Below are 20,504 nucleotides of genomic sequence, written 5' to 3'. Positions count from 1 at the left end.
TTTTCTTCTATGAGTCTGCCTACATAGTTGCTGCTTTTATTTCTCAGCCCTTCTCACTCTAGCATCAGGGACTAACTGCCTTTGATCCTCCCCACTGCTCCATGCCTCAGGTGCCTCCTAGTGGCCAACCAGCCCCTCTGGTCCCTGCTCTGAATCTGAACCCTGTACAGTGTCCTCCACATGGTCCAGAGCAGACTCAAATGATCCCTCGCTATCCGAGTCCATCAGCAGCTCAACCGGATCTTGCTGGGCCACAACACTAATCTATCATTCCAACTCTTTACCCATGTAGCTTGCGACATAGTGTACCCCTTCCAATGCATAATTGTAAATGACCTCTATATAATCTAGGGTCTAGTATTTTTTTCACTTTGTAATGTGTCTCTCCTTGTACTACTATAGGAGAGAGTGGTTAGGTCTGAGGTCCCAAAACTAGACCCAATTGCAGGTTTCAGCAAGCTACAATGGAAAACTGGGTGTATTTTCCGTAGAATTCGGGGAAGGCAGAGCTGAACTGTCACTGGGTTAGTTATTTTTATTATTGGGAAGGAAACTAAAAACTTAGATCCCAATTTCTTGCTAGGCATCCTCAACCGTATGCATTTGGTCGATAGAAAAACTTTATCTCGCACACAGAAGGGGGTTGTAGTGAGAGGTGCTTGCCTGCTTGTTTTTTATATTCTTACGCTGCGTCTACCAGGGCTTTCTTGTTATTCTCCCACCCCATTTTGAGAGTCCATCCAGTCTGTCAAAGACATTGAGGAGGGGGGCTCTCTGGGCAGCTCAGTCATGAGGACAAATTCCATGCCACTGGTAATTTGGAAAGGAGTTAATCCAGTGCTACAATGGACAGCATTGTTATACGCCACTTCGGCAAAGAGTAGCAGGTCTGATCAGTTGTTCTGTTGGTAATCCACATAACGGATGTATTGTTCGACCATTGCATTTGAATGTTCTGCCGTTCTTCCTAACTAGCTGCCAAATGGTACTCAACATGTAGTCCTTGGTGGAACTACACTCACATGGAGGGATGTAAGCGGTGTAAAATTTTACACTTAGACAAGAAAAACCATCTGACTCTGGAAAGTGTGCAGAGAAGAGCAAGAAAGATGACTAGGGGGCTGGAGTCTAAAACACTGGAAGAACGGTTACAGGAATTGGATATGTCTAGTCTAATGAAAAGAAGAACAAGGGGAGACATGATAGCAGTATTCCAATATTTGAGTGGCTGCCATAAAGAAGAGAGGGTCAACTTATTTTCCAAAGCACCAGGAGGCAAGACAAGGAACAATGGATGGAAACTAATGATAGAAGCAACTTAGGGTCTCCTGCTTGATCAGGGGTTGGAGTCAAGACCTCCAAGGCCCCTTCCAGATCTATTCTAATTAATTGAAAGCTGCATCCTTTAATATGATATTGGAGCAGCAGGAACAGGTCAATGGGTAGATTTCGTGGAGAGGAAGAAGATCCAGTTTGGTGTAGTGGTAAAGGCACCAGGTTAGAGACAGAGAAACGCTCAGTTCCAGTCCTAACTGAAGAGCACAACCATCTGTGCAACGTTGGTCAGTCCTCTCAAGCTTAGAAAGCAGGGAAGGGGGGAAACCCCTTCCAAAAACCCTTGCCAAGGAAACTGCAAGACCAGGCATCAAGACTAACCCAAAGGGACTAAAATGGAGCTATGTAGTGTCAAATTTCGCTATTTTACTTGGCTCAGTTGCAAAGGACCTGCTGCCATATATTACTTCAACTCCCATAATTCCTCAGCCAGCAAAGCAGTAAAGCAAAGGAATTCTGGGAGTTGAAGTCCACAATTTTTAAACATGTCATGGTTGGAGAACCCTGTTCCAAACGACTTCGAGGAGCCTGGACAAGCATGTTCCTCCACTTCAGGCCGCTAGATGGCGATCAAACAACATCTGTGCCTAGAAAGCCATCAACACTGCATTGCTAGAAAGGATGGGAGGAGAGGAGAAGGATAGAGGAACTTCCTCTTCCGGATGGCTCATGGGAGTAAGGTGGTGTGCAAGAGCGGCTCTTCTGCTCTTCCCATGGTCGAAGCAGAAGCCGAAAGGTGAGTTGAGGGCAGGTGGGAGGAGAGTCCTGGAGCAAGTCGGGCTGTTCGGTTCCCTCCACAGCCTGGAAGCAGAGAAGCAACTGGGCTGAAGCATCTCAGCTGCTGCTGCAGGTTCCTTCCTTCCCCAAATTTAAGCCCACCGGTGCTTAACAATGTGAAACTGGTGGCTGCAATTTTCCTTCTGGTGGGAAGATTGAAAAAGTGTCTTTTAAATTAAGGTGGATTCCCCTCCAGAGGTTGTGGGTTGTCCCATCGCTGGAGGGTTTTAAGAGATTGGAAAGCTATTTGTTCAGGATGGAATAGGGGCTCGTGCCTGAACAGGGTATGGACTAGAAGACCACCAAGATCCCTCCCAACTCAATTATTCTCTTATGAAATTTTTCTGGGTTTTACTTCCATGTCTAGCTAACAAGCAACGTGTTTCCTATTGGTGCAAGTTTGTTTATTCATTTATTTATAAAATGTATTTGACACCAACCTTACCATGACATAACTGTGAATGACAGGTGTGGCTCAGTGTAATACAAGGCAGAATCCAAGTGTGTGGCTGTTTATAAGCCAATGCATTTATTCATCCTCCTAAGAAGGAAAGAACCCAGAGCATAGTGCAACAAAGATATTTATGCATTTCTTAACTTCCACTTCCTTACATATGTAGCAGGGGGCAGGAGGAAATAAAAGGAGGTTTGGGATGAGATAGAGGGAGTGAAAGAGAAGAGAGGAGGGGCTTGGCTGAGAAAAAACGGGACAGAAGAAAAGGAGCGGGAAGCAGGGAGAGAGGAGGTGAGACCAAGGGAAAAAGGGGAGACAAGAGAATAGGGGAGCAGAGGCTTCCGTGGGCCAAACCTGAGGCAGACAAGGGAATAAGAGACCAGAGGCTTATGTGGGCCAAACCTGAGGGAGACAAGGGGATAGGAGAGCAGAGGCTTCTGTGGGCCAAACCTGAGGCAGACAATGGGATAGGAGAGCAGAGGCTTCTGTGGGCCAAACCTGAGGCAGACAAGGGGATAGGAGAGCAGAGGCTTCTGTGGGCCAAACCTGAGGCAGACAAGGGGATAGGAGAGCAGAGGCTTCTGTGGGCCAAACCTGAGGCAGACAATGGGATAGGAGAGCAGAGGCTTCTGTGGGCCAAACCTGAGGGAGACAAGGGAATAAGAGAGCAGAGGCTTCCGTGGGCCAAACCTGAGGCAGACAAGGGGATAGGAGAGCAGAGCCTTCCGTGGGCCAAACCTGAGGGAGATAAGGGAATAGGGGAGCAGAGGCTTCCGGGGGCCAAACCTGAGGCAGACAAGGGAATAGGAGAGCAGAGCCTTCCGTGGGCCAAACCTGAGGGAGATAAAGGAATAGGGGAGCAGAGGCTTCCGGGGGCCAAACCTGAGGGTGACAAAGGGATAAGAGAGCAGAGGCTTCTGTGGGCCAAACCTGAGGGAGACAAGGGAATAGGAGAGCAGGGGCTTCTGTGGGCCAAACCTGAGGGAGACAAGGGGATAGGAGAGCAGAGGCTTCCGTGGGCCAAACCTGAGGGAGATAAAGGAATAGGGGAGCAGAGGCTTCCGGGGGCCAAACCTGAGAGTGACAAGGGAATAGGAGAGCAGAGGCTTCCAGGGGCCAAACCTGAGGGAATAGGGAAGTAGCACTACAGATAAGAGGCAACTGGCACATGACAAACAAGTTATAGAAATATAGAAATTAAAGAAATTATAGAAATAGTTGAGCATGTCTTCTATGGTTTTGGTCACATGCCTAACCTAGAGGTTTCCTGTGACATTTTTCATGGCCTCTGAAGCCTCTTGAGGCCTGAACCTCAACCTTGCCATCTCAACATATGAGCAATAATTAAATTCATCAGATTCCTGGTTTACATTAGCACAGAAAGTTGCTTTTACATTAGCACAGAAAGTTGCATTTTGAGATATTTTTCAGCCTTGAAAGACATGGATTATCTCCATATTGTCGGTGTGTGTTTTTACTTCTCTCTTAATGTTCATACCATGTTTCCCCGAAAATACGACAGGGTCTTATTTTCTTTTTACTTACAAAATATGACCTTGGGCTTATTATAGGGGAGGGCTTATTGTTTTGGGGTGCTGGGCATCTGCTCCCTTGCGAACTGGCTCCTGAAGAGCCAGACACAGCCTCAGGGACGAAGCAGCCATGAGGTGACCAAGCTCATGAGCAACCACCCGGCAAACCCCCTCTCCAACCGGGCAGAGCACCATTCACTGACCTAGGGGGTATCCCTAAGGCGCCAAGCCACGTGGCGCTCTGCCCGCTCCCCAGCTCCCGCGGCTTGGCACATTAGGGATAGCCCCTAGGTCAGTGCATGGAGCTTTGCCCTGCTGGAGAAGAGGGTTGTGCGAGTGCCTGTTCCGCCCCCAACAGGCATGCCTCCTAGCCTCAACATGTCCGGGCCCAACTATCCCTGCAGCAGCCGCTGCCACCGCCGCATTCCGAGCATAATGTCTTCTCCGGTTCCAAACTCCAAAACTCGGCTGCCGAGTCTTCCAGCAGCGGCCGCTCTAGGAGTGCGCTCTTTAGTTGTGGGCTGGCTGCTGGAAGACTCTGTCCGGAAGACACTCTTACTCTCTCTGTAAGAGAGTCTTCCAAATGTAGCCCCATCCACCCCCACCAGAAGCCAAAAATGCAAGGTATGGAGGCAGCAATGGTCTTTGGCAATCCCTGCAGCCTGGAACAGCTGATTGGGGCAATTCCGGCAGTCCGATCCACCTGCCAATCAGCTGTGCTGAATCAGGCTGCAATAAGTGCTGAAGCTGACCTGGCTGGTCAGAGTTTGCAGCAGCAATCACATTCAGAAAGCACAGTAACTGATTCAGAAGGATTCAAAATAATAATAATATACAATACATTACCAAAAGCAGGTTTTTCAAAGTAAATACCAACAAAACAAGAAGCAGTTTCACCTTCAGTTGCGATAATATTTATGATACCCTGATAAATAAACCATAGAAATCAAAGATGATGTTTTTTTTTCACTTGATTGTATTTGAAAACAACCCTCAGCACTACGAAGAAATTGTGATTGACGCAGTGAACAAGCGAATTTTGTCATTGAATGGATATATTCGAACTTGGGTAGGCTTCCATGTGTCAAATGAATCATGATTAATGCAAGAGCTTATTGGAGCATTGTGGCATGTTTGCTTTTTCATTGTAACGTAAACTTTTTTCTTTTTTTCTCACTGCATCACAAAATGCAACCATTTTATGCAACATTAAATATACTTTTATTTTAATCTTATAGACAAAGAGGATGGCAATAAGAGCACTCGGGACAACTGAGGATAACAAGCAACCTTGAACAGCTAAGCAAGTCAGTCCAGAAATCAAAATAGTTTCCATTTCCTTCACAGAGCCACACAATTCTTCACCTTTATCAGCAGGTGAGAGAGAAATGAAAGAAAGTCAAGAAGAGATTTCTAGCTGGGAATGTAGAGTGTGAATTCAAGCATATATTACATGAATGGTCAAGGGAGATAATTTTTCCATCCAGCAAAAGGGGGAAATATCTGGAAGTTACTGGGGAGGAAAAAGACAATTGGAAAACCGCGTAGAGCAGACAATGTGGCAGGCCTTGCTCTGGGAGGAAGAAAACGGCTTGAAACAAAATATCACCAAATAAGGGACCATCCATATTTTTGACCTTCTCAGGAATATTAGTTGTGGTAGAGCTCCATGGACGTTCCGTTGTGGGAAGGATGCAACTTGCAAATCACAGCTGATTATGTCTGATAGGATCCAGGCTGGAGAAAACCGATGCAAACACTCTGAATGTGGCAAAATCTTTAGTCATAACAACTCCATTGTGGAACATGGAAGGACCCACACAGGAGAGAAGCCTTACAAGTGCTCCCAATGCAGTAAATGCTTTAGTGAGCATGGCAACGTGGACTCACACCAAGGAGAAACTGTTTGAATGTCCTGATTGTGGGAAATGTTTCAGTAACAATTACAACCTGGTGACACACCAGAGGACTCATACAGGAGAGAAACCATTTGAATGTCCTGACTGTGGGAAATGTTTCATTCAGAATTCCAGCCTGGTTCAACACCAGAGGACCCACACAGGAGAGAAACCATTTAAATGCCCTGACTGTGGGAAAGGTTTCAGTCAAAATTCCAACCTCATTGGCCACCAGAGGATTCACACAGGAGAGAAACCCTTTAAATGTTCTCACTGTGGGAAAAGTTTCAGTCGGAATTCTAACCTCATTGGCCACCAGAGGATTCACACAGGCGAGAAACCTTTTGAATGTCCTGACTGTGGGAAAAGTTTCAGTCAAAATTCCAACCTCATTGGCCACCAGAGGATTCACACAGGAGAGAAACCGTTTGAATGTCTTGATTGTGGGAAAAGTTTCAGTCAGAATTCCAGCCTGGTTCAACACCAGAGGACTCACACAGGAGTGAAACCCTTTCAATGTCCTGACTGTGGGAAAAGTTTCAGTCAGAATTCCAGCCTGGTTAAACACCAGAGGACTCATACAGGAGGGAAACAGTATGAGTTTTCAGACTGGAAAAGTTTCAGTCATAGTTCAAGTCTGTTTCAACATCGGAGGATTCACATAGGAGAGAAACCCTTGGAATGTCCTGATTGTGGGAAATGTTTCGGCCAGAATTCTAGTCTGGTTAAACACCAGAGGACTCACACAGGAGTGAAACCCTTTGAATGTCCTGATTGTGGGAAAAGTTTCAGTCAGAATTCCAGTCTGGTTCAACACCAGAGGACGCACACAGGAGAGAAACCCTTTGAATGTCCTCATTGTGGAAAATGTTTCAGTCAGAATTCCAGTCTGGTTCAACACCAGAGGACTCACACAGGAGAGAAACCCTTTGAATGTCTTGACTGTGGGAAATGTTTCAGTCATAATTCCAGCCTGGTTCAACACCAGAGGACTCATACAGGAGAGAAACCCTTTGAATGTCCTGACTGTGGGAAAAGTTTCAGTCAGAATTCCAGCTTAGTTCAGCACCAGAGGATTCACACAGGAGAGAAACCTTTTGAATGTTCTGATTGTAGTAAACGTTTCAGTAATAATTCCAACCTGATGAAACACCAGAGGACTCATACAGGAGAGAAACCTTTTGAATGTCCTGACTGTGGGAAAAGTTTCAGTCAGAATTCCAGCTTAGTTCAACACCAGAGGACTCATACAGGAGAGAAACCATTTGAATGTGCTGACTGTGGGAAAAGTTTCAGTAATAATTCCAGTCTGGTAAAACACCAGAGGACTCACACAGGAGGGAAACTATACGAGTGTCCAGACCATGGGAAAGATCTCAGTACTAGGGTTAACCTTCTAAATCATGTTCTTATATACAAAAGGGAGAAACCATTTTAGTGCTTCAAGTGTGGATGGTGCTTCAGGAAATATTCCACCCTTATCGCAGACAGGAAAATCCACATGCGGCCCCAAGTGATGAATGTAGAGAAGGCTTGAATTTCATTTCTAGTGTCCCATTGTAAGTCCAGCTGAGAAATTGACTATTTAAATTGATTAAATTAAATGGAATTTGCCTGATTTTTTTTTTGTAAGAAAATATGTAATGGTATTAGATGGGGAAGTGGAAAGAAAAAAGTTGGAACATATTATTTTGATAATGGCTATCTGGCCTTCAGCATAAGAAGTTGCTGGATATTTATTTTTGTAGAAATTGGACAATTAGGTAAGTAAAAATATTTTTGAAAGTGTTTTTTTGCATTTTTGTGATGGTAGATAATATAAATGCTACGTGTCAGGAATCCCAGCCTTTTTCTCCCTGGGTGCCCCAAGGATTTTCAGCCTCAGAATTCTCCAGCTAGTATCTCCCAGGGATAGGAGTTACAGATTGTGGCTCCTCCTATAAGGAGAAAGCAAGAGAAGACAATGGACAAACAAAAGACCTTCAACACCAATTGATGGGATTAAAATTTCTATTCCTCCACCCAAATTCTAAGGACAGGAGGTGATCTTTTAGCACATAATAGGATTAACCCACCACCCTCGAAATCGCAAAATACTCAAAAGCCCCTTCATTGCACAATCCTGAGAAGTTCATACTTCAAATTCACAGAAGCCTAAAGCTCCATCCACTCATTCAGCCATTTTCTCAGCTTTCCCAGAACTACATGATATTATTGGTTCTGCTCATGAATAAACAAGAATCCTTTTCGATCAGCCTCCATTTTATTTCCAGTTTCTTTCTCCTGCCTTAGAACCGCATCTGATTTTTTCTTCCAACAGTACCCACATATATTTGTACACGTATAATCTCTCTCCAGGATTTACAGATATCTTTGATGATGCATAATTCTACCAGTAAAAAAGGGGGGAATGGCTTGTCTTTTGGGCACAACAACGTTGAAAAATGAAAACCCTTAAAACGGGAGGAGAAAGCTAGGAAATGGATCCTCCTCCTCCTCAGTACAAGGCATTCTCTGCAGGGTTGTGAAGAGACCCTGTAAGTCTGGTGGCAAAAACCAGAAGGCCTCGAATTGCTCCACTGCAGACTTAAGAAATTTTGTGAAGAGGCTTACAGGAGCTGCACCTTTTAATACAATGGGTTAGAAAAGGCTCTGCTATGACTCCTGACATGCTTTATAAGGTTAGATATTGAGGAAATGGCAGCATCACCAGCCAGGAATTGCATGGGTGAAGGATGGTGGGCCTTGTAGTCCAGTGACATCTGCAGGTCTTCCCTGCCCCTCTTCAACATCCATGCACCCCTAATTTTTAATTTTCACCTAATTTGTTATGGATTAGCGCAGGCAAGTCACTTTTACTAGCGTAATGATTTTCAGTTTCAATTAAAAAAAAATCTGGGTGCTTGTTTCCATCCCTTGGCTTTTTTTGTAGGTGATATGGGTGAGGCCTCTCTCTGGACCTGGCATTCTCCAGCGGCATCTCAGTCACCCCCCTCCCAGCAGCGGCTTCAGCGAAGGGGTTAAATGCAGAGAGCTTTCCTCTTGCACCTAGAGAGCAGGCAGGAAAGGAGAAAAGTGGTCTGGGAGCTCAGTTTCCTGCCCCTCCCATTCCTTTCCCATGTTATGTTGCGGAGATCCTCACTGGGAGAGGCAAACAAAAGTTATAAACAGTAGCCAACATGGGTTGATCAAAAACAGATCATGCCAAACAAACCTTATTTAATTCTTTGACAAAGTAACTGAGTGTACTGGGGTAATGAAGATTTAATAGCTGACCAGCTGTAAACTGATATGAAATGAGAGCAAGCCAGCAGGTTTACTGCCACTTTAAGAAGCTGTCTTTATAAGGGAGGCCATGTGAGGCTGTAGAGTTGGAGATTGCTTGCCTAGCTGTGTCTAGAATGTGCGTGTGCATACCTCTGTGTCCTGTATTTTGCTCCTGGGTTGTCTCAAAATAGCAGTCATGCTGTGCAAACTCTGACAGAGTGGACCAGCGAAATGCTGTGGACATTGTATACTTAGATTTCAGTAAAGCATTTGATAAAGTAGATCACAAGCTGCTTCTTGGCAAGCTAGAAACATTTGGGATAGACAGCATCACCACAGGATGGATTCCTTACTGGCTGACAAATAGTACTCAACATGTAGTCCTCAATGGAACTATACCCACATGGAGGTGTGGAAAGTTATCGCCCATCCATCTCCCAGAAAAATGAAATATCCTAGGAAATATTGAAAAGGCAGAATATTATATTTCCCTGGATGTGAAAAGGAAGAAACATTATCTCCCTGAAGCTTCCTGCCCACCCCTCTTAGTCAATGGGCCATTAAGATGCCCAAGCCAGTTCCTTTACATAATAAAGAGTTCTCCCCTTCAGCTCCAGGGGGATGGGATTAAGGCATGATAATATTGGCCCTTTACCTAACTCACCACATGGCATCAGAACTCAATCAAACCTGGATTCAAAACGCAGCCTAGAGAGTGTCTTTTTCCCCACTTGGAGCTGAACCCAGAAGGACATTTCTTTCAACAGAGGGAAGTAAGCAATGGGGTACCCTCAGGTTGCATTTTAGGCCCAGTACTGATCAAAATCTTCATAAAAAAGGGGATAGAAGGGGAACTCATCAAATTTGCAAACAACACTAAGGAATTGCCAGCGTCCCAGAAGACATTGTCAAGATCGAAAATGACTTGACAGATTTGAACAGTGGGCTCTAACAAAATAATATTCAAAAGATTTAAAATTAAAGTTGTACACTTAGACAAGAAAAACCAATTGTATAGGTACAAACTATATGAAACCTGGCTTAATGACAGTAACTGTGAGAGGGATCTTGGGAGTCCTAGAGGACAATTACTTAAAATGTGAGCCAACAGTGAGTGACAGCAATAAAAAGAAGCAACGGGCGATGGCTTGCATGCCTGGAGAGATGACTCTGTGTGCCATTTCTGGCATGTGTGGCATAGGTTCACCATCATGGGTCTAGACTAATGAAAAGAAGGACTAGGGGTTACATGATAGCAGCGTTCCAATATTTGAGGGGTTGCCACAAAGAAGAGGGGGTCTACTTATTTTCAAAGCACCAGAAGGCAAGACGAGGAACAATGGATGGAAACAAATGGAGACAAGCAACCTGGAATTAAGGAGAAACTTCCTAACAGTGAGAACAATAAACCAGCAGAACAGCTTTGCCTTCAGATCTTATGGGTGCTTCATGACTTCAGGTTTTTAAGAACGGACTGGATAGTCACTTCTCTGAAATGCTGCTTGAGCAGGGGGTTAGACTCGAAGACCTGCAGGGTCCCTTCCAGCTCTATTGTCATTGATTGATCGATTGATCTTGAAAGCTGCAGCTTTGAATTTGCTGTTGGAGCAGCAGGAACAGGTTAATGGGTAGATTTTGTGGGTAGGAAGAAGATCCAGTTGGGTGTAGTGGTGAAGGAACCAGGTTAGAGAGAGGGAAAGGCTCAGTTCCAATCCCACCTGAAGGGCAAAACCATCTGTTCAACTTTGGCCAGTCCTCTCAAGCTTAGGAAGCAGCGAAGGGGGGAAACCCCTTCCAAAAACCCTTGCCAAGGATACTGCAAGCATCAAGATTGACCCAAAGGCACCAAAAACGAAGCTAAGTAGCGTCACGTTTCACTATTTCACTTGGCTCAGTTGCAAAGGTCGGTTGCTAGGAGACGAAAAGGACCATGTAATCACTGAAAACATCTTCCAAATGCCTGGGTGGAGATTAGACACGCGTGTTTTTCCACCTCCTGGCGCTAGATGGCGGTCAGGCAACATCTGTCCCTAGAAAGCCATCAACTGGTTAGTGCCATCCATGCTTGAGCTTAAAAAGGGGAGTTTTAAACCATTGAGTACCGCATTGCTAGAAAGGAGGGGAGAAGAGAAGCTCAGAGGAACTTCTTCCGGATGACTGATGAGAGGAGGGAGCTGGTGTGCAGAGCGGCTTTTGTGCTAAGGATCGAAGCAGCAGCTGGAAGGTGAATTGAGGGCAGGTGGGAGGAAAATCTGGGAGCCACTCAGGCTGTTCGGTTCTCTCCACGGCCTGGAAGCAGAGAAGCAACTGGGCTGAAGCATCTCAGCTGCTGCTGCTGCAGGTTCCTTCCCTCCCCGAATTTAAGCCCACTGGTGCTGCAGGCTGTGAAACTGGTGGCTGCAATTTTCCTCCTGGTGGGAAGATTGGAAAAGTCTCTTCCAAGTGAAGGTGGATTCTTTTGGAATGGCTTCCCTCCAGAGGTTGTGGGTGCTCCCATCACTGGAGGGTTTTAAGAGGAGATTGGACAGCCATTTGATCAGGATGGAATAGGGTCTCCTGCCTGGACAAGGGATGGACTAGAAGACCTCCAAGATCCCTCCCAACTCAATTATTCTATAGTGGATCTGATGTTTTCTGGGCAACAAGGTCGGACTGATGTTCCTCTGGTCTTTTCTGGGTTGCTGTTTCACTTCCATTTCTAGGTTGCAAGCACGGTATTTCCTCTTTTTTTAAATTATTATTTTTTATTTGACATTTTCCAAACATTAAAATTGCAATTACACTTTTACAGCTTTATGTTATCGGTATTTGTTTTTTCTGATTTCGGGTTTTCCATTTTCCATTCTATTATTTTATACATATTCTTCTTTGTTTACTTTCTCATTTCTCCAATATACACATCTATATACAATATTTCCAACTCGATTGCTTTCTAAATACATGCCATCTCTTTTCATTGTGTTTGCTATGTGTTCCTTATGCATTGGTTTTGCATCTCTTTTCAAGCCAGTTATACCACCTGTTCCATATTTTGTAGTACTCTGTTTCCTCTCTTTCTCTTAGTTCCATTCGTAGTTTGTCCATTTCTGAGCATTCTAACACCTTTTTTATGATTTCTGCATTTGATGGAGTGGTTTTTAGTTTCCAACTTTGGGCATATGAAATTCTGGCAGCAGTGATTATATGAAGGATTAAATATTGGACATCCTTACTAATACTTTTTTATTATTCCTAGAATGAACAGCTCAGGTTCATGTCATTTTTTTGTTCTATTATTTCTTCTAACCATTTTTGAATTTTGGTCTAGAATTCTTTGGCTTTCGGACATGTCCACCACATATGATAGAAGGTCTCCTGTTGGTGGTTAAATTTCCAACAGTTTGGTGATCTATTTGGGAACATTTTGGCCAATCTCGCCGGGGGTAAATGCCACCTATAAAACATTTTGTAAATGTTTACCTTATAGGATGCCGACATTGTCAATTAATAATTTTTCCCCATACTTTTTCCCAGTGCTCCAATTCAATATTATACCTGAAGTTTTTATCCCAAATTATCATTGTTTCCTTCATGGTTTCCTTCTCCATTTTGAAATTTAAGAGACAATTATATGTTATTGTAATCATTTTTTCTTCTGTTCCTGTTACTATTTTGTCCAATTCTTGTTGTTTGTTTTGAAATCCGTATTGTTCTAAGTCCTTTTTGTATCTTGTTTGAATTTGTAGGTACAGCCACCAGCCTAATTCAGTTCCCTGTAATTTTAACTCCTGATTTGTTTTAAGTTTTCCTTGCCTATCCAATAACTCCTTATATGTCAATATCCTATTCAAATACAATACAATACAATACAATAGTAGAGTTGGAAGGGACCTTGGAGGTCTTCTAGTCCAACCCCCTGCCTAGATCTATTAGACTGGGGTAGATAATTGCTTCCATGGTTGATATCCATTTGGGAATTTTTGTGTAGAAGTTTCTTTTGATTTTGATTTTCATCCATATTTTCATCCATCTTTTGATTTTCATCCATATTTCTAGTAAGGCCCCTCTTACCTGATGCCTCTGGAAATATTTATGGGCTTTACTCTTTCCGTCCCAGATAAAAGCATCCCAGCCCAGCTGTAAATCATGACCCACCCATATCACCTACAAAAAAAAGCCAATATTCTTTTATTTTGAAGTACTATCCATTCTTTGAGCCATGTTACAGCTGCTGCCTGATAGTAAAGCTCCCAATCTGGGAGACCAAATCCTCCTTTAATTCTAGAGTCCTGTAGTAATTTTAATTTTATCATAGCTTTTTTCCCCAGCCAAATAAAATTTAAAATTATTTTATTTAGTTCCATGAAACAAATTTTCCCTAATTACTGGTACAGTTTGGAATAGAAATAAAATTTTTGGTAGGATACTCATTTTTATGCTCGCAATTTTTCCAATCAGCGATAATTGTAATTTAGCCCAATTTTCCAAGTCCTTTCATATTTGTTCTAATAATTTTGAATAATTGTCTTCTTTTATGGTAGAACATTTAGCCGTTAGCCAGATTCCAAGATATTTTACCTTTTTAACTATTTGCATTTCCAATGCTCCCTCTAATTCCTCATTTTGCCTTTGTGTAAGATTTTTAGTAATTATCTTTGTTTTATTTTTATTTATTTTTAAGCCTGCAACTTTACCAAATTCCTCTACTTCTTGAATTAATATTTTCCCTGTTTCAAGAGGGTCTTCTATTATAAAAACCATATCGTCGCGAATGCCTGAGTTTTGTATTCTTCTTTTTTAATTTTTAACCCTTTTATTTCCTCTTTTTCCCTAATCCGTGTTAGTAAAACCTCCAATGAGAGGATAAATAGAAGAGGGGATAGTGGGCATCCTTGTCTGACCCCTTTATTTATATTGACTTTGTTAGATCTCCATTTACCATTATTTTAGCTGTCTGGTTTGCATATATTACCTTAATCATTCTAGTACAGTTCTAACATGATTTCCTTAAAGGTTTCTTGAAATTTTTTATATATCTCTGGGGGATCCCAACTGGTCCTGGTGATTTATTGTTTTTTGTTTGTTTGTTTGTTTCTTAATTGCCTCCTTTATCTCTGTTAGAGTTATTTTTTCATTTAGCATTTCTCTTGCTTCCTCTGAAATACTTGGTAGGTTTCTCTCTTGTAAATAATTTTGGATTTCTTTTTCTGAAATATTTTCCTGACTGTATAGAGTTTGAAAAAATTTTTGGATTATACATTTTTTTTCTTCTGTCTTATGGAACAAATTCCCATGTTTGTCCCCTAATATTGCTGTATTAACTTTTCGGTTTTTTCTTTCTTCAGTTTGTGGGCCAACCTGGTTAATTTGCCATTTCGAAATAGTTTTGTTTCACCAGTTTTATATTACGTATCATTTCTTCTTGGAAGTGTTAGAACGATTTTGTGTTTCACCAAATCTCTCTCTTCTTTGATTTTAATATTTTGTGGTTCTTTCTGCAACACGGTCTCCAACTCTTTAAGCTTCTCCTTAAGCTTAATAGTGTTTGCTTTTTCCTTATTTCTCCTTGCTGTATATGCTATTGCTATACCTTGCACATAGGCTTTTGTAGGTTTTGTAGTGTTGTTTGATCCTTCTTGTTTTCCTTAAAAGAAAATATCTTTAATTCTTTATCCATCATTTGTATATATGATTGCAAGCACGGTATTTCCAGTTGGTGCCCCTATCCCTGTATTAACCAGGTTCAACAGTACTTAACCCAGCACTTTTTAAAAGATAGCTATTGAATGATTTGACTGTTCAGGTATATTTATTTACAAAATGTATTGGCCACCAACCTTACCATGACATAACTGTGGACTGCTCAGAGACATAAAAATACATACATATTAAAGTTAAAGGCACAGATATAACTTGGCACTGCATGTAACATCATGCTTCATCATTGGGCTGCTTAGCGACACAGATGCCAGTCCCTATTGAAGTCAGTAAGTGAGAACTACTTCAATTGGGATGTCACCAAAGGAGTTGTGGAAAGTATTTTGTGCTCTTACTTGGAGCTCAGTGCTTCCATGGGCATAACTTGTACTTCAAATCTTGCAGAGTGTTTAGGCATCATTTCATCAGTTAAAGCCCCCACATCTGTAAAGCTAGTGTCATGCAGATTGACAGGTGTGGCTCAGTAAAACAAAAGAGAGAGTCCAAGCTTGTGTGTTGAGAAGCCAATGCTTTTATTTGTCTGATGGGTCCTTCCTAAGAAGGAAAGAACCCAGAGCATAGTGTAAGGCAGACATTTATACATTTCTTTGCTTTTGCTTCATTACATAAGAGGCAGTTGAGTTGGCACACGACAGATAAGATATAGAAATATAGAAATTATAAAAAATATTTAAAAATTATAGAACTAGTCAAGCACGCCTTCTGTAGTTTCAGCCATATGCCTAACCCATAAAGAAAGATTCCAGGGTCTCGGAAGCCTGTTGAGGCCTGAACCTCAGCCTTACCATCTCAACATATGAGCAATCTTCAAATTCATCAGATTCCTGATGAACATTAGCACATCCTTGAAATATATGGATTATCTCCATATTGTAGGGGTGTGTATTTTTATTTTTCTCTGAATGTACATTTCTGCAAACATATAATCTATTCCCCGGACTTCCAGATATACAGTCATGTGAAAAAGAAAGTACACTCTCGTTGACTTCTATGATTTTACATGTCAGGACATAGTAAAAATCATCTGGTCCTTGGAAGTTCTTAAAAGTAGGTAAATACAACCACAGATAAATACAACACATGACATATTATTAGTTAGTCAATCTTTTTTAGAAAGGGGCATTTCTGACAGATGTTAAAATATTAAAAAAATCTCACCCAGCCAGCACACTGTTTTTCCTCTATTTTCAGTCTTTCTTTATTCTCTTCTTTGGAGCTGTTCCAGCTTTGGACAGCACACAATGTCTGTCTTTTCCTCACTGCCAAGTTGAGAGCTTTCCCCGTTCCTAACAAGGAGTTGGCAATCTCCTTGTGAACGACGAGGCATTCCTCTCTTCTTCACCATTCCTTTAGAACGATTTAGATCCGTTTGGATCCTCTGGCAGAGGGAATTTGACGAATGTCCATAGAGCTTATGGAAGACTCGTCATTCCGCAGCGACATCAGCTCTGCCTCCTCTCTGGAAATGGCCTTTTAAACCTTCCCAAATTGATGGGCAGCAACAATTGCTTTTCTAAAATCACTGCTGATGCTTTACTCTTTGACATTGTGTTAACACACACCTCAATGCCAGAGACCAGGAAACTCCTACTACAACTTCAGCTTTTATAGATATACTCCAACTTGCTGATGGTCAATTGATCAAGGGCATTTGATTAGCCATACTTGGCTGCTACTTCACCTCTTTATACTATGGAAGCAGTGAGAAATTTCCTAATGGTGAGAACAAGTAACCAGCGGAATGGCTTGCCTTGTGATGCTCCATCACTGGAGGCTTTTCAGAACAGACGAGAGAGAGCCAGTTGTCTGAAATGGTATAGGGTGTTCTGCTTGAGGAAAGGGCTTGGATTAGAAGACCTGCAAGATCCCTTCCATTTCTGTTATTCTCTTCTGTTCTGTTGCGATGATATTTATGATACCCTGACAAGGAAAACCATAGAAATCAAAGAGGGTGTAATTTCTTTTTCACTGGACTGTATTTGAAAACAACCCTTTGCGCTGCTAAGAATTTGTGATTGACCCAGTCAACAAGTGAATTTCATCATTGAATGGATATATTCAAACTTGATATGGGTAGTTTTCTACATGGGTCATTTCATGTCAAGTGGTCTGATTCAGAAAAGTGCCCTGCTCGACCATTATGGATTTCGATTAAATTTTGTGTGAACATGCACACTTGTCCCCAATGAACATTGAACAGTGTTATGTGTGCTGATGCAATACTTGCGGAAATACGGTCATTTGTTTGACCCCATACCGCAGCCTTATACAGTATGACTCTGAGGTTCCAGCAACTTTAAGACATAATGTCTCCGGCAATATTTTGTTGAGAGAAACAAAACGTGGCCATCTTGTACATTTTTTTTTGTGCTTTACTAAATAAAATAATAAAAACATTCTCATGCACGATCTCCATCCAAATAATTTGGAGCAAAGTTGACCAAAAATATTGCGGTTCGAAAAAAGGTTAAACTTTTTATATCTTTTTATATCTCTGGAAGGAAAGGTATGAGAAACCTGAAACTTTGTGCGTAATAGCCTAACAACACAAAAGATTTTTGAATGTAAAATTTCATTCTCCTATTGCTTTCCAATAGTTTACAAATTGAGTGTAAAGTTGACATTTTGTTTTTGTAAAAATGCCAAAAATATGGTATTTTCAGCCCGCTTTTATAAAAAAAAAGACCTGGAAACTCTGTTAAATCATTCTCATTAGAAAGAGCATGTTTCAACCCCCCCTAAAAAAGTAGGGTTGGTTTTTCATCACTGACGTACAGTATATAGCTCTAAAAATAGGGCCAAAGTTGAGGATGTTGCTATGGCAACGTCACATGCATTCTATTATTGTTTCATCTTGTTTGTTTTATATAGGTATCATTACTACTATTATATTGCATTGATCCATGGTGACATTATCATTACCAGTTCAGGCACTTGAAGCAGCAACCCCATCATCATAGGGGGCCCGCCTGATAGCTGTGCAATACCAGCCACAGGTGGGTTTCTTGGTTCAGGAATCCCAAGCGTGTAGTTTGGTTTCTTCCTCGAGGTTCCAAAGCCTTGTATGGTATCTTCTGGTCCCCAAGCCAACAATTGGGCAGCTTATCCTAGGTTTCCAAGCCTAAAGTGGGTATCTTATATGGTTCCCATGCTGAAGTCCGTATTGTTTGTATGAACTGCCAAATTCCAATAATCGCTTATTTATTATTGAATTTATGCACCAAGTTCTTTAGCGTCGCTTCTGGGAACTGATTTTGTCAACCTGACGATGTAACTGAAGGCGCTGGAAGCACGCAAATAAGATGTGGTTCTGGAACCCAACAAACATCTTGTCTTTCAGGCCAATAAAATGAGTGAGCAGGGCTTTGTGGATGCATAAATGTTACCAATGCATCATTTTGTTCGATCGAAATTTCTGCATAGTTGCCTACCTGTTCTGACCCCCTCCTCTTGTATAACAAGTCACTCCGAAACAAAGTCTCTGCAATATGCTTTTATTACATACAGTTTCAACCTTGGCAGCAATCCAGCCTGCCAAGGTCAAGATAGTACTCTGGGCAGCAATCCAGCTACAGCGACACCCCTTGGCAGCAATCCAGCTACCAAGCTCCAGATAACCACCTTAGCAGCACTCCTGCCTGCCAAGGTCCAGGGAACAGAGTGGCAGCAATCCAGGTAAACCCTTTGACAGCAATCCAGCCTGCCAAAGTACGACACAGATCTGAGCTTCTCCAACTCCAATGATAAGTTGATTCCTGCAAAGGGTGTGTCCACAAGCAGTCCCTTTATAGTCTGGAGAGGAGTCTAATTATCAGCAGCTGAGAGCCATTACCTCCTGTAATTGCTCAATTGCTCCTTACGCCGGGTAGCACGCCGGTAACGAGCATCTAATAGCTCACTGCTGATGTCTGACTCACTGTCCTGTGACTCCTCCCCACTGCTCCAAGGCATGACATCAGGAGCCCCCTTCCTTTGGCTTTCACCACTGCTCCATGCCTCAGGTGCCCCCTGGTGGCCAACCAGCCTCTCGGCGCCCTGCTCAGAGTCGGAACCCTGTCCAGGGTCCTCCACATCCTCCTGAGCCGACTCAGAGGGACCCTCGCTGTCGGAGTCTGGTGGTAACTCCAACGGCTCCTGCTGGGCCACAACACCTACCCACCATTTTTTGGTCATAAATACAGGCAACATAACAACCGGGAAATCTGTCGGCCAATTTTAAATTAAGCTCAACTGTATTGGACATTTTTGGCCACAAAGTTAATTGTGTCATTTGAACATTGCTGACAGAAATCAAATTTGAATCAACCGGCACAAACTGGTGATGATCTCTTGTGCCAGCTATTGTGCTGCAAACTTTCCATCTTTCTTCTTGCAGCATCCTGCTTTCTTCGATTTCTTCTTTCGGAATGTATATATATTTAATTCCGTCAATGTTTCTATCGCAAAACTTAAACACCACTTTGGCCTGAGTTCACAGAATTTGGAGAAACCAATTTTGGCACTGTTGTGGCCCAGCAGGAGCCGTTGGAGTTGCCACCAGACTCCGACAGCGAGGGTCCCTCTGAGTCAGCTCAGGAGGATGTGGAGGACCCTGGACAGGGTTCCGACTCTGAGCAGGGCACAGAGAGGCTGGTTGGCCACCAGGGGGCACCTGAGGCATGGAGCAGTGGTGAAAGCCAAAGGAAGGGGGCTCCTGATGTCATGCCTTGGAGCAGTGGGGAGGAGTCACAGGACAGTGAGTCAGACATCAGCAGTGAGCTATTAGATGCTCGTTACCGGCGTGCTACCCGGCGTAAGGAGCAATTGAGCAGGAGGTAATTGCTCTCAGCTGCTGATCATTAGACTCCTCTCCAGACTATAAAGGGATTGCTTGTGGACACACCCTTTGCAGGAATCAACTTATCATTGGAGTTGGAGAAGCTCAGATCTGTGTCGTACTTTGGCAGGCTGGATTGCTGCCAAAGGGTTTACCTGGATTGCTGCCCAGAGTGCTATCTTGACCTTGGCAGGCTGGATTGCTGCCAAGGTGGAACCTGTATGTCAATAAACATCTGGAAGAGACTTTGTGTCGGAGTGACTTGGTATACCAGAGCGAGGGGGGGTCAGAACAGGCACTATATTTATTTTGATATTCCACATACAGTTCTTTCAGATTGCACAGTAGCAACCGCTTTTGTTTGTGAACCTTGACACTATCAAGCTGAGCAGACACACAATCCTTTTTGCAGGGGCATATCCTGCTAAATTCGTCATCCTCGTAGAAATCTCAAACTCCGTTGGCCATTTCCTTTGGCAGTGGTGTGCCAACTTTGTCATCTGGTAGTGCACAAATGCCTCTTTATTTTTCTCGCTGTTTTAACTATACATTCTGAAATGCCAAACATTTTTGCTGTCACCCAGTATTGACCAACTCTTTGGGGCCAAAGTCAGTAATTGAATTTTCGTCGATTTTATTGGATATTTAAATTTTCGTTTTTGTGTCTTCAATTAGGTCAGCGTAATCCTGGCATGACTGGCATTCTTTAGCAGCAGACTTGCTACCGT

General features: G+C 42.7%; 1 protein-coding gene across 2 annotated transcripts in view; it reads left to right on the top strand.

Annotated features, from left to right (window-relative positions):
- The first annotated feature begins 1,468 nt into the window (after positions 1–1,468).
- LOC309384250 (uncharacterized protein) overlaps positions 1,469–20,504 on the top strand; it is a 91,249-nt gene continuing 72,213 nt past the window's right edge. Inside the window, exons 1-2 of one of the 2 annotated variants that reach the window (XR_014173985.1) lie at positions 1,469–2,071; positions 5,337–8,625. The gene's annotated coding sequence lies outside the window, so the exon portion shown is untranslated. Of the gene's footprint in view, positions 2,072–5,336; positions 8,626–20,504 lie in introns of those variants that run through there. The other variant, XM_081937505.1, reaches the window with a different exon arrangement.

Source organism: Natrix helvetica, assembly GCF_964273705.1.
Source record: "Natrix helvetica genome assembly, chromosome: 1".
Classification (NCBI taxonomy): domain Eukaryota; kingdom Metazoa; phylum Chordata; class Lepidosauria; order Squamata; family Natricidae; genus Natrix; species Natrix helvetica.
Note: the sequence above shows the minus strand (reverse complement) of the source record. Positions and strands in the feature narration are given on the sequence as shown.